Source organism: Theropithecus gelada, chromosome 15, assembly GCF_003255815.1.
Source record: "Theropithecus gelada isolate Dixy chromosome 15, Tgel_1.0, whole genome shotgun sequence".
Taxonomy (NCBI): Eukaryota; Metazoa; Chordata; class Mammalia; order Primates; family Cercopithecidae; genus Theropithecus; species Theropithecus gelada.
Genome location: NC_037683.1, coordinates 29,295,123 through 29,309,402, shown reverse-complemented (window position 1 = coordinate 29,309,402; position 14,280 = coordinate 29,295,123).

The following is a 14,280-nucleotide window of genomic DNA, read 5'->3' as shown; positions in this document are numbered from 1 at the left end:
CCTGGGTAGGGACCACAAGACCAGATGAGCCAACGTATCAATCTGGCTGGTGCCAGCTGATCCACTGAGTGCAAGGTCTGGAAAATGTCTCAAGCACTGATCTTAGGTTTTATAACAGTGATGTTATTCTCAGGAGAAATTTGAGAGGTTCAGAATCTTGCAGCCTCCAGCTACAGGCCTCCTAAACCAAATCTAATCTTGTGGCTGATTTATTAGTCCTACAAAACCAGTCTAATCTCTAGGCAGAAAGGGAGTTTGTTTTGGGAAAGGGCTGTTATGTTCTTTGTTTCAAAGTTAAACTATAAACTAAGTTCCTCTCAAAGTTAGTTTGGCCTCCACCCTGGAATGAACAAGGACACCTTGGAGGTTAGAGGCAAGACGGAGTCGGTTAGGTCAGATCTTTTTCACTGTAATAATTTTCTCAGTTATACTTTTTGCAAAGGCAGTTTCAGGAAAACCTTCAAAAGTTCCCGGTATGGTGGCTCCTCATAAAATGAAAATAGAATTATCATATGATCCAGCAATTTCACTTCTAGGTATTTACCCAAAAGAATTGAAAGCAGGGACTGAGACATTTTTACATCCATGTTCATGGTAGCTTTACTCACAATAGCCAAAAGCTGGAAACAATGCAAATGCCTATCAATAGATAAATGGATAAATAAAATGTAATGTATCCATACAATGGAATATTATTCAGCCTTCGAAAGGAATGAAATTCTGAAACATGCTAAACATGGATGAACCTATAAAACATTAGGCTAAGTGAGGCTGGACATGGTGGCTCACACCTGTAATCCCAGCACTTTGGGAGGCCGAGGTGGGCAGATCACGAGGTCAGGAGATCGGGACCATCCTGGCTAACTCGGTGAAACCCCATCTCTACTAAAAACACAAAAAATTAGCTGGGTGTGGTGGCACGCGCCTATAGTCCCAGCTACTCTGGAGGCTGAGGCAGGAGAATCGCTCGAACCCGGGTGGCAGAGATTGCAGTGAGCTGAGATCGCACCACTACACTCCAGCCTGGGTGACAGAGTGAGACTATGCCTCCAAAAAAAAAAAAAAAGTTATGCTAAGTGAAATGAGCCAGATGCAAAAGGACAAATCCTGTAGGATTCCACTTATGTGAAATATTTAGAACAATCAAATTCATACAGACAGAAAGTAGAATAGTGGTTACGAGGGGCTAGAGGGAGGGGAGAATACAGAGCTATTCTTTAATAGGTACTGAGCTTCAGTTTGGGGTGATGAAAGTATTGTGGAGATGGGTAGTGATGATGGTGGCTCGACAATATAAAGATGAACAAGAATGCCACTGAAATGTATACTTTAAAATGATTAAAATGAAAATTCTTATACATATTTTACCATATTTTTAAAAGATATAATTAAAAAAAACTATCATGCCCCCTAAAGAAGGACAAAAATGACTGAAAGTGAGGCCAGTGGGCCTGGAGAGGTCAGGATGAGGAAGACTTAGAGTGACCTGTGAGGTCCTGGGGACTGATGAGCCAAGGGGGCACAGACATTTCAGCACGGTTATAGGAGGATAGGCAACCAATACAAGGGAAACACAGATTATTCATCTCAGAAGAAGCCAACTAGGTGGTTTACTGAAGCCCATGAACCATGTTCCTCTTTCCCAAAGTCAGGATGATAGACCACCCAGGACCTGATCATTCAGAACCTAGATGTTACTCCCCCAGAAGGGATAGTAGGAAGTAGAAGTAGAAAATCCTAATTTGACTATTTATCCAAAAAACATTGAGTTTAAACTGCAAGTAACTGAGATTACTTTGTATTACAGAGTTAGGTTTTCCATCATCAGTGAAATAACCCACAAGCTAAAGTGAGTTATAAAGAAATCATTTCCATTTTGCACACATGAATGTGACTGTGAAATGTATTCCCATTGTGTTGTTATATACCTTTTCTAAACCCAAATCTAAGGTGTTTCTCAAATCTGTGGCAATAATGGGGCACTTTGGTGTGGAACAGGGAGCTCTTGGTTCAAGATGATTGCATCTTCTTTGCATTCACCATCTGATGCAACCACATAGTCATACTGATGGTCATCTTCTAGACCAACTCCAGAACATGGGTATTTATGAAGCTGGATCTTTGGAGTACCTACAATTAAAACAATGAACAAACATGGCTCTTCAGGTCCCATGTTGCACCTAGGCCTTTGAGAACCTCTTTTTTTTTTTTTTTCTGAGACATAGTCTCTTTCTGTTGCCCAGGCAGTGGCGCAATCTCGGCTCACTGCAACCTCCGCCTCCCAGATTCAAGCAATTCTCCTGCCTCAGCCTACCGAGTAGCTGGGACTACAGGCACGTGCCACCACACCTGGCTAATTTTTTGTATTTTTAGTAGAGACGGGGTTTCACCGTGTTAGCCAGGATGGTCCCGATCTCCTGACATCGTGATTCCCTCACCTCAGCCTCCCAAAGTGCTGGGATTACAGGCATGAGCCCCCGCGCCTGGTCCCGAGAACATCTTTATACTGTTTGGATAACCCTGCTACCAGCATTTTCCAGTGGTTAATGATAAGCATCAAGAAGGGCCTTCTGAGCTAGTAGCTATTAATAATTGTAAACATGTATTACATACTTACTCAATGCTAACACTGTGTTGAGTACTTTACATGATTATCTCATTTAGTCCTCACAACAAATCTTTGAGGTAAGTATTACTGTTAATTGCATTTGGCAGAAAAGCAAACTGAAGGTTAGTGAAGGCAAATAACTTGCTCAAGATGACACTGCTAATAAGTAGCAGAGCTAGGAGGAACCTAGAAACCTGACTTCCCAGCTCAAGTGCTAATGATGGCATTACATTGAGTATTGTTACTGGGACATCCTCCTGATCTACTCTAAAAATCTAGATCACTGACATGAATATTCCTGGATGCAGTATAGTTAAGAACTGGCTTAACCACTAGATCTGTGTTTGAGGACTCACAGATTCATTACTGGTCCACATATACAAGCAGAGCTTCTGCATGATACCCAATAGGACTTTCTTAAAATTGTAGAAAGCATTCAGTGTATCTTGGGATTTACTAGTCTTATGGATAATTCATCTCTCCAATTCTATCCAGACCACCTCATAAAGGAGAATATATTATGCATTGCCAGGCTGCATCATCAAGCTATGAAAAATAGCTTGCCTCTCAAGCCTTCCCTACTTCCCCATATCATTGGAAGCTCCACTTCTATCCCTGTGGTGTTAGGGAGTATCTTACTCCTAGAGAAGCCAGACAACAGTGACTTCCACAACAGCCTCATGTGGAAGTGAGAGTTAATAACTTGAAAGACAGCCATGTGCGGTGGCTCACAGCTGTAATCCCAGCACTTTGGGAGGCTGAGGTGGGCGGATCACGAGGTCAAGACCATCCTGGCCCACATGGTGAAACCCTGTCTCTACTAAAAACACAAAAATTAGCTGGGCATGGTGGCGCATGTCTGTAGTCCCAGCTACTCGGGGGGCTGAGGCAAGGAGAATTGCTTGAATCCGGGAGGCGGAGGTTGCAGTGAGCTGAGATAGCGCCACTGCACTCCAGCCTGGCGACAGAGCAAGACTCTGTCTCAAAAAAACAAAACAAAACAAAGCAAAAACTTGAAAAACTGCCCAAGAAAGGTGAAGGCTAAACCTCAGGGGATGATCTTGAAGCAACTGAGACAGACCTAGAAACTTGCTTCATGTGATACAAGAAGACCCAGCTTCTTTGTCTCTACCCTGTAGGCCCTGGGCAGGCATGTAGGTGATATTTTATTTCACAAACAAGGGAACTAAAAGTATGGACATTTCTCTGTTCCTCATTCTGTCTGCCCTAAAATATCTCAGCTCTCTAGCCCCAGGTAGAGCAGACTGGCACTACCTGGCAGGATTCAGAGGGGAACTGTTCTAACCAGGAGCAGCCAATTAAATCCAGGCCAGAGAAACCCATATCCAGGCACTTTATCTTTGTCCTAAAATGAACCTAGCTAACCTCTTCAGGCTATCCAAAACCCTGACCACTCCACACAGAGAGGCATTTGCTAGCCTTACATGTCACTTTCCACTGTACACATACCAATGACACCTGAACCAGATATAAAGACAGACCCACAAAGGTTCTGCTGAGCCTAAGGATCTGCTCACCTGTTTCTGATCCTGAATGCCCCTGAATGATCCTGAAAGATGGAGACATCTTTCAGAATGTGTGCCTCCAAATAAAGTCTAGAAAATTGATGAATCGAGAAGGAATAAAAGCTATTAGAAATTCTGGGAAAATAATTAAGAAATATAGAAGAAAGCCAAGGGATTGGGTGTGGTAGCTCACGCCTGTAATCCCAGCACTTTGGGAGGCTGAGTGGGGCAGATCACCTGAGGTCAGAAGTTCGAGGCCAGCCTGGCCAACATGGAGAAACCCCGCCTCTACTAAAAATACAAAAATTAACCAGGCGTGGTGGCACCTGCCTGTAATCCCAGCTACTTGGGAGGCTGAGCAGGAGAATCGCTTGAACTGGGGAGGCGGAGGTTGCGGTAAGCTGTGATCACACCACTGCCCTCCAGCCTGGGTAACAAGAGCAAAACTCTGTCTCAAAAAACCAACCCCCGCCAAAAAAAGAGTCACAACCCAAATATAAAGCAAACAGACTTTCAGATCATGATGGTACAGTGTGTTTATAACACTAACAACTCACTTTTCTCCCCACACATAGCAATTGTAAAAATCAAACAAAACAGCCAGGCATAGTGGCTCACGCCTATAATCCCAGCACTTTGGGAGGCCGAGTCAGGCTGATCACCTGAGGTCAGGAGATCGAGGCCAGCCTGGCCAAAATGTCAAAACCCCGTCTCTACTAAAAATACAAAAAAAAAAAAAAAAATAGCTGGGTGTGGTGGTGAGTGCCTGTAATCCCAGGTACTTGAGATGCTGAGGCAGGAGAATTGCTTGAACCCAGGAGGTGGAGGTTGCAGTGAGCCAAGATCGCAGCATTGCACTCCAGCCTGGGCGACAAGAGTGAAATTCCATCTCAAAAAAAATAAATTAATGAAAAAAACCAAAAAAACAAAAAGAAACACAAAGGCTTGGGCACAGTGGCTCAGGCCCATAATCCTAGCATTTTGGGAGGCTGAGGCAGGAGGATTGCTTGAGTCCGGGAGTTCAAGGCCAGCCTGGACAGAATAGCAAGACACTATCTGTACAAAATATAAACAGTTAGCTGGGCGTGGTGGCATATGCCTGTAGTCTCAGCTACTCAGGAGGCTGAGGTGGAAGGATCACTTGAGCCCAGGAGTTTGAGTCTGCAGTGGGCTATGATTATACCACTACACTCCAGCCTGGGAGACAGAATAAGACTCTGTCAAAAATAATAATAATAATAACAAAAAAAGAAAAGAAAAAGAAAACCAAAAGATATAGTTAGGCTCAACTACCAGATAAAGATATCCAAAATCCAGAGAGCAATAGAAACTGTAAACAGTGAAAAGGACTGAAGCTAGGTAGCTGGTAGTTTGGCTTTTATAGGGCAAAAGGATTGAAAATGCTCCACAGGAGACAGGAGACTGGAGCCAGGCACAAGCTCAAAGACCTGAACAGTGGTGGGGCACCCTCAATATTATGAAGAGAGAATGCAAATGAGCTGCTCCTAACTGCTGCTTGGGACCATAAGTTCTAGTGAGCTGTAGCCTTGGTTGTAGGCTATAGCCTTGCAACCAAGAGACGAGTCAAACACCCAATGGTTGTGACTAGATCTGCCCTGCTTTTAATATCTTCTTTGATTCACTGCTATGAGGCTTTGTTCTGAATTAGAGACCCAGAGTGGGGAATAGAAGCAATTAAAAAACTGATGGGCAAGGGAAGATAAGAAGAGGGGTTGAGAAAGACAGAAAAAGAGGATGGGCAGAGTAAGATTCTGAAAAAAGAAAGAAAGAAAGAAAGAAAGAAAGAAAGAAAGAAAGAAAGAAAGAAAGAAAGAAAGAAAGAAAGAAAGAAAGAAAGAAAGAAAAGAAAGAAAGAAAGAAAGAAAGAGAGAAAGAAAGAAGAGAAAAAGAGATAGAGGAAGGAAAGAGAAAAAGAGATAGAGGAAGGAAGGAAGAGAGAGAGAAAGAGACAGAGAAAGAGAGAAAAAAAGAAGGAAAGAAAGAAAAGAAAGAAAGAAAGAAGGAAAGAGAAAGAAAAGAAAGAAAGAGAAAGAAAGAAAGAAAGAAAGAAAGAAAGAAAGAAAGAAAGAAAGAAAGAAAGAAAGAAAGAAAGAAAGAAAGAAAGAAAGAAGAGGGAGGGAAGGAAGGAAGGAAGGAAGAGAGGGAGGGAGGAAGGAAGGAAGGAAGGAAGGAAACAATAAATTTTCACTAAAAATAAACCCATACACCAAAACCCAAAACAAATGTACTGCTAATAAAGATAGCCAATAAAATCAACAATTGGAATAGTAATCCAATCCAGCTGAATGCTTTATACAATGGTATGACAAAGCCTTAAACATAAGTATGTTGAGGATGTAAAAAAATATATAAATTAAGATATAACTTCCCTAAAACAAAATGGGAAAAAACCCAAAACTATTTTAGATGGATATCTAAAAGAACCAATTCAAAATATGGAAATCAAAACTAACAATCATTTGAAAAAGGAATGAACCACTCATACATACGACGTGGATAAACCTCAAAAACATGCTAAATGAAAGAAGCTAGATGCAAAAGACTGGCCGGGCACAGGGGCTCACACCTGTAATCTCAATACTTTGGGAGGCAGAGGCGGGCAGATCACCTGAGGTCAGGAGTTTGAGACCAGCCTGGTCAACACTGTGAAATCTCATCTCTACTAAAAATACAAAAATTAGCTGGGCATGATGGTGGATGCCTCTAGTTCCAGCTACTTGAGAGGATGAGGCAGGAGAATCACTTGAACCCGGGAGGTGGAGGATGCAGTGAGCCGAGATCACGCCACTGCACTCCAGCCTGGGCAACAGAGTGAGACTCCATCTCAAAAAAATAATAAGCTTTTTGGGGTGATGGAAATGTTCTAAAGCTGAATTGTGGTGAGGGAGCCACAACTCTATAAATTTACTAAAAATATTCAAATTAAACACTTTAAACGGGTGAATTTTATGGTATATAAATTAAATCTTGGCTGGGCGCGGTGGCTCATGCCTGTAATCCCAACACTTTGGGAGGCCGAAGTGGGAGGATCACCTGAGATCAGGAGTCCAAGACCAGCCTGACCAACATGAAGAAACCCCGTCTCTACTAAAAATACAAAATTAGCTGGGCATGGTGGCGCATGCCTGTAATCCCAGCTACTTGGGAGGCTGAATCAGGAGAATAGCTTGAACCCGGGAGGCAGAGGTTGTGGTAACCCGAGAGCATGCCATTGCACTCTAGCCTGGGCAACAAGAGTGAAACTCTGTCTCAAAAAAACAAAAAGAAAAAATTACATTTCAATGAAGTTATTAAAAATTATATCATCATTGGAATAAAAAAGTGTTATAGTTAAAGATACACTCTAGGCTGGGCGCGGTGGCTCAAGCCTGTAATCCCAGCACTTTGGGAGGCTGAGACGGGTGGATCACGAGGCCAGGAGATCGAGACCATCCTGGCTAACATGGTGAAACCTCGTCTCTACTAAAAAATAACAAAAAACTAGCCGGGCGATGTGGCGGACGCCTGTAGTCCCAGCTACTCGGGAGGCTGAGGCAGGAGAATGGCGTGAACCCGGGAGGCGGAGCTTGCAGTGAGCTGAGATCCGGCCACTGCACTCCAGCCTGGGCAACAGAGCAAGACTCCGTCTAAAAAAAAAAAAAGATACACTCTAAACTGGACATAGCTGAAAATTAGGAATTGAAGACATCACTGGGGAACTCTCAGTATGCCATGCAAAGAGACCATGAGATTAAACATGATAGAGCATTAAAAGACACAGAGAATAGATTTTGAGGCTCCAACAATTATCTAATAATAGTTCTGGAGAAAGAGAATGGAAGTTGTTTAGAGAAGCAACATTTGAAGTGGAGATTGCTAAGGATTTCTAAAAAACGGAAGAAAGACTAATTTATTTGTGAAATATTCATCAGGTGTCTGTTTTGTGCCAGGCACTGGGAACTGAACTTAGTGAACAAATTAGATGTGCATTTTCACTGCCAAGCAGGATAAATAAAAATACCAAGCTACATAACAATAGAACTGCAAAGCTTTAAGGAGATTTTAAGACATAATCTTAAAGAGACAAATGAATGATTATCTGCAGAGTAATGACAGATCAACAGCAAATTGAATATCAGCAATAGTGGACGTCAGAAAACACAGTAGTGACAGTGATGAGAAATAGCCACCTGCACAGAAGTTTTTCGCCTAGATATGCTATGATTCATTAATGAGGGTGGGGGGAAAATATGTCCAGATATGCAAAAAAGCAAAAGAAATTGCCATCCATAGAGCTTCATTAAGAGTTCAGGCATGGTGGCTCATGCCTGTAATCACAGCACTTTGGGAGGCCAAGGTGGGAGGATTGCTTGAGTCCAGGAGTTCAAGACCAGCTTGGGCAACATGGTAAAACACCATCTCAACAAAAATTAGAACATTAGCTGGGTGTGGTGGCACAGGTCTATAGTCCCAGCTACTTGGGAGGCTGAGGATTGCTTGTGCCTGGGAGGCAGAAGTTGCAATAAACAGTAATTGTGCTCCTGCACTCTAACCTGGGTGACAGAGCAATACCCTGTCCCAAAAAAAAAAAAAAAAAAAAAAAAAACATACAATGAAAGATGTCCTTTAGCAAGAAAAAAAATAAAATAAACAGAAAGAAGGCATGGAATACAAGAAACAATGAATAATGTCAGTAAGTTTATTTCCTGTTTAAAAAATACTAATTTCTGTGTCTTTTCAAATAGATTGAAGCCCAGTAATTTCAGGGGGAAAAAAGAAAGAAAAGAAAAAGTAGAATTAAAGCTATACCTCTAAATTACAGTAGGAAGACAGAGCTAGTATTTAATGGGTTGTTAAGCATCCTAAGACCTGTGTTTGGGTTAAGAGCATAATACAAATACTGAATTATCATAAATGAATAAGAAACATGTATAATTCATAATGTATATAAAAGTTTAATTTAAAAATAGAAATATTGGCTGGGCACAGTGGCTCAGGCCTGTAATCCCAGCACTCTGGGTGTCCGAGGCAGGCAGATCACAAGTTCAAGAGGTCGAGACAATCCTGGCCAACATGGTAAAACCCTGTCTCTACTGAAAATACAAAAAATTAGCTGGTTGTGGTGGCACATGCCTGTAGTCCCAGCTACTCGAGAGACTGAGGCAGGAGGATCACTTGAACCTGGGAGGTGGAGGTTGCAGTGAGCCAAGATGGTGTGCCACTGCACTCCAGCCAGGCAACAGAGGGAGACTCCATCTCAAAAACAAACAAACAAACAACAATAACAACAAAAAACACCAAGAAATATCTGTAATAATTATTTTATTAAGGGGGAAAACAAACCCAGAAATTTTATCAAGTATCAAGTAGGAAAAAAGAAAAAAGAGAAAAATTATAGTAAACAGAAAACACAAATTAAGCAGTAGAATTAGGTTAAACTATTTCAATCACAAAATATATAAATGAATTAAACTCCTCTATATAAAAACAAAATTATCAAATTGAGTTTGTAAAAATTCTAGCTCTATATGTCTGGGATACACACCTAAAACAAAACTACCCAGGCCGGGTGTGGTGGTTCATGCCTGTAATCCTAGCACTTTCGGAGGCCAAGGCGGGTGGATCATGAGGTCAGGAGTTCAAGACCAGCCTGGCCAACATGGTGAAACCCCATCTCTACTAAAAACACAAAAATTAGCCGGGTAAGGTGGCAGGTGCCTGTAATCCCAGCTACCTGGGAGGCTGAGGCAGGAGAATCGCTTGAACCCAGGAGGCAGAGGTTACAGTGAGCTGAGATTGTGTCACTGTACTGTAGCCTGGGCAACAGAGCAAAAGTCCGTCAAAGAAAACAAAAACAACAACAAAAAAACTACCCAGAAAGGTTAGAAATAAATGAATGGAAAGAGACAGGTAATTTAAATATTAATATTACCCCTGCAAAAGCTAGGGTAGCAATATTAATATAAGACAAATATTATTTAAGGCAAACAAACTAAAGTGTAGCATAATTTTAATCGGTTGATAATGTAAGAAAATAGATGCCATCTGACCTTGATGTTAGGAACAATTTATTTTATATAGCCTAGGCATAATGACAATGAAGAAGAAAATGTAGTCCTAATATGCTACCTGGCCCAGCATTGGACAATATTTACACGATCATACTAATGGAAATGTTGTTTGGTTTGCAACTTTTAGAGTCATCTCAGGGAAAAACCAAAGATGTCTTAGCAGGCAGAATACATATGTTATCAATTTGACAAAGTAAAAATAAAAGTATGCAGACATAAAATAGAGATTAATGGCACATGGAAGGAGGAAGGAAGTACAAGAATTAATATAGTGTACAAGAATTAATATAATTATATAGAGTGGGAATGAAGAGGCCCTGTCAAAAGTTGATGGAATAAGAAATTGGAAGTTTAAGGCCAAGCACGGTGGCTCATGCCTGTAATCCCAACACTTTGGGAAGCTGAGGCACGTGGATTGCTTGAGTTCAAGAGTTCAACACCACCTGGGCAAAATGGTGAAACCCCAGCGCTAATAAAAATACAAAAAATTAGCCAGGCATGTCGGTGCACGCCTGTAGTTCCAGCTACTTGGAAGTCTGAGGTAAGAGGATGGTTTGAGCCCGGGAAGCGGAGGTTGTAGTGAGCCAAGATCTCACCACTGCACTCCAGCCTAGGTGACAGAGCCAGATCCTGTGTCAAAAGATTAAAAAAAAAAACAACCTCATGCAGCCTGAACAAATTACTGGGGATATAACCCAGAGCCACTGAGTGTGTGTGTGTGGCTTGAGAGGAGCTGTATCTCTATGGGATTTCTGTGACTTTTTTTTGGCATTAGCTTTGACACCGGAATTTTGGTTCTACCATTGTCAATTAACAACCATAAATTCTCATATCCAGTAACATTAAAGTCATTGGTATCCTCGTCCTTCGTGCCTTGAACGGCGTATCTGAATTTCTACTTTCCTGCTGGGGTCAGCAATCAACAATTGCTGGTATTTCTTCCTGAACATAAAGAAGGCTGGCTGGAAAAGGATGGGTAGCCTTGCAAAGATCTTGACTGAGGTTCTGATTATTCAGCTAGAACCCTTCTCTTCCTTTCAGACACCATTTTCCATAAGGAGTAAATACCTTTTGGAAGGGAGTTGGAAGGTTGGGTGACAGGGTAAGAGGAGGACTTACTTATCTCAATATATACTTTGGTATCTTTCAAATTTGAGGCATGGATTTTATTTTTTTAATTCAAAAAGTCTATAAAATCCTATCTGCTTTAATCTCGAAATCCTAAATTGATATATTATTAAGTTTTTAAGGCTCTCTCTGCAAGGATTTTTAAGAAGAGCCGGTCTTTTGGAGCCTAAGCCCAAAGAACCTGTTGACAATTTTACAGGGAAGAAATCCAACAAATATTTAATAATGTTGGCAGTGTTATTGCAGATAATAATTATAAGTGTGCCAATTATAAACAGCAACCCATTGCATCACCTCACAACCCAAAGCACTGGAGCTTTGTGAAGAGTGAACACCCTGATTGCCTCAGAATGGCATGTCAGTAATGCCACTGCCAACTTCTCTGAAGGCTGGCCCTGTCCTTGACATGGCTCCCACTTGTCCTCAAGAGTTTCTTCTCTCTGCTCTCTCAGCATATCATTCTGTCCTTCATCACTGGATTTGGGAGCCCTGACTCTAGGAATTTTCTCCACTCATAGTCAGATGCTGTGGTCGAGAATAACACATGTATTTGGGAAGAACCTACCTTTCAGTGAACTATAAATGCTCACTAGTCAAGCATCATGCACGGAAAGTGTATTATTAAATGATGTGTTCGTATCTCTCAGGTGCCAAACACGTCCACTAAAGCATTGTCTGACAATTGCAGACCTGTAGACAGGGACTGTGGGGAGAGACATGAAAATCATTGCCACATAGACATACCACTTAGCCCAATTAATCACGCATCAGTTGTGTGAATGCTGCCTGGCCCAAGGCAGATGCTGAAATTCCATATACCTCATCGCATAGACTTGATCTTTGTCACAGAGGATTCTCCATCCCTGCTCCTCCCTCCCTCCTCTCCTCCCTCCTTCTCTTCCTCCCTTCTTCTCCTTATCTTCTCTTCACTCACCAGACATCCTTTGATCTATGGGTGCTAGACACTTCTCCAATAAGAAGGTGTCAAGAATCCTATGCCAACTTTAAATTTAGGAAAGTCTGAAAGAAGCTAACATCAAGAGATGAGGTGGGTTTTTTTCAGACTCTATCCTAGAAACAAGTGGAACAAACTCCATTTGAAACTGAGCAATTTGGCTGAGCGTGGTGGCTCATGTCTGTAATCCCAGCACTTTGGGAGGCCGAGGTGGGCAGATCACTTGAGGCCAGGAGTTCAAGACCAGACTGGCCAACATGGTGAAACTCCATCTCTGCTAAAAATACAAAAAAATTAGCTGGGCATGGTGGCACATGCCTGTAATCCCACCTACTTGGGAGGCTGAAGCAGGAGAATCTCTTGAACCCAGGAGGCAGAGGTTGCAGTGAGCCAAGATTGCACCACTGCACTCTAGCCTGGGCAACAGAGTGCAATTCTGTTCCAAAAAAAGAAGAAACTGAGCAATTCTCATTAAGAGTTGCATCTGCGTAAGTAACTCCCTCTCCTGTAGCCATACCTGATTCGGTTGGTAGGATTCTGTGGGCAATCGTAAGTGTGACAGATGGAAAGATTCCACTGCTTCCTCTGGGTTCTTGGAAGGAGGAATAGAAAGGGTTGATGCCCCGTGTGGTTGTGCAACTTGGTCCATGCAAAGACATGCCTGGAGAAGGTAAGTCAGAGCAGAAACCTAGCACCTGCTGTACTCACTGAGCCATGAGGCTAAGGACCCAGAGCACAGGGCACCTTTTTCTTATTTCCACAGAGGTTCTGTATGTTCTAGGAAGCAGACCTGTGTTCTCTGATTGTAATTCTCCAGTGGGAAGGTCAGGAAGTTTATGAATCAAAGTGGAAACCCACTGCAGAGAGACCCAAGCTTTACAGGGCAAGGTACAGGGTGGACATCACCATCCACATCAGGTTGCCTACTTGGAAACAGCCTGGGGCCAGGATTTTTCTGAATACACATTTGAAAGTCCCGACACATTTCTAACTTGTGATCCAGACTTCATGATGGTTCTTCTGTTTTCTACCCAATAACTCTTTACATTAGTCTTACTGATTTTTTTTTTTTTTTTAGACAGAATTTCACTTTTGTTGCCTAGGCTGGAGTGCAGTGGTGCGACCTCTGGTCACTGCAACTTCCACCTCCTGGGTTCAAGCAATTCTCCTGCCTCAGTCTCCCAAGTAGCTGAGATTACAGGCATGCACCACCACACTGGCTAATTTTTTTGTATTTTTAGTAGAGACAGAGTTTCACCGTGTTGGTCAGGCTGGTCTCAAACTCCTGACCTCAGGTGATCTGCCTGCCTCGGCCTCCCAAAGTCCTGGGATTACAGGCATGAGCCACCACGCCGGGCCAATCCTATTGATTTTTATTTCCCAAATAAACATATCTCCTAAATGTCAACATGTCTGCTTCATCCTAACATTTTCATATGGGAACTTCTACAGCATTCCCCAGAAAGAGCCAACTGGACTTAAACTCTAGGAATTTAGGAGATGAGGCATAGAAATGCTGATTTCCCAAGGCCAGCCTCATTGTCTCCTAAAAAACCTGCCTGGAAAAAAGATCCAGGTCCCACTTGTGGTTGTGGTCCTAACTCTGTACCTGCTCTTGAATAAGTCTTTACATCTCTGTGGGCTCCACTGTCTGGACTGGTAAGATAAGAGGATTGGGCCTTTCTTGTTCTGGGAGGTCATAGTTATACCTTTTGGCTGCCAAAGGTTGGAAGCATAAAATCGAGTTGGCAGCAAACCCTGCTTGTAGTCCCCTGTACCGTGCATCTAGGATAAGAAGGAAGGTGTGATGGGGAGAGCTCACAGGGCTGAGCTACCAAGGCACAGGTAGCTGTTCCTCTTTCCCTATGCAGTTCATGCCAAGAGGATCGAGGATATAATTAGCTTTGGCATACTAAATATGACTGTTCTTACTTCACCTGGAGCTTCTCCTTTTGTTCCTTAAGCCCATGTGGAAGTTGACATGCCTCCCAC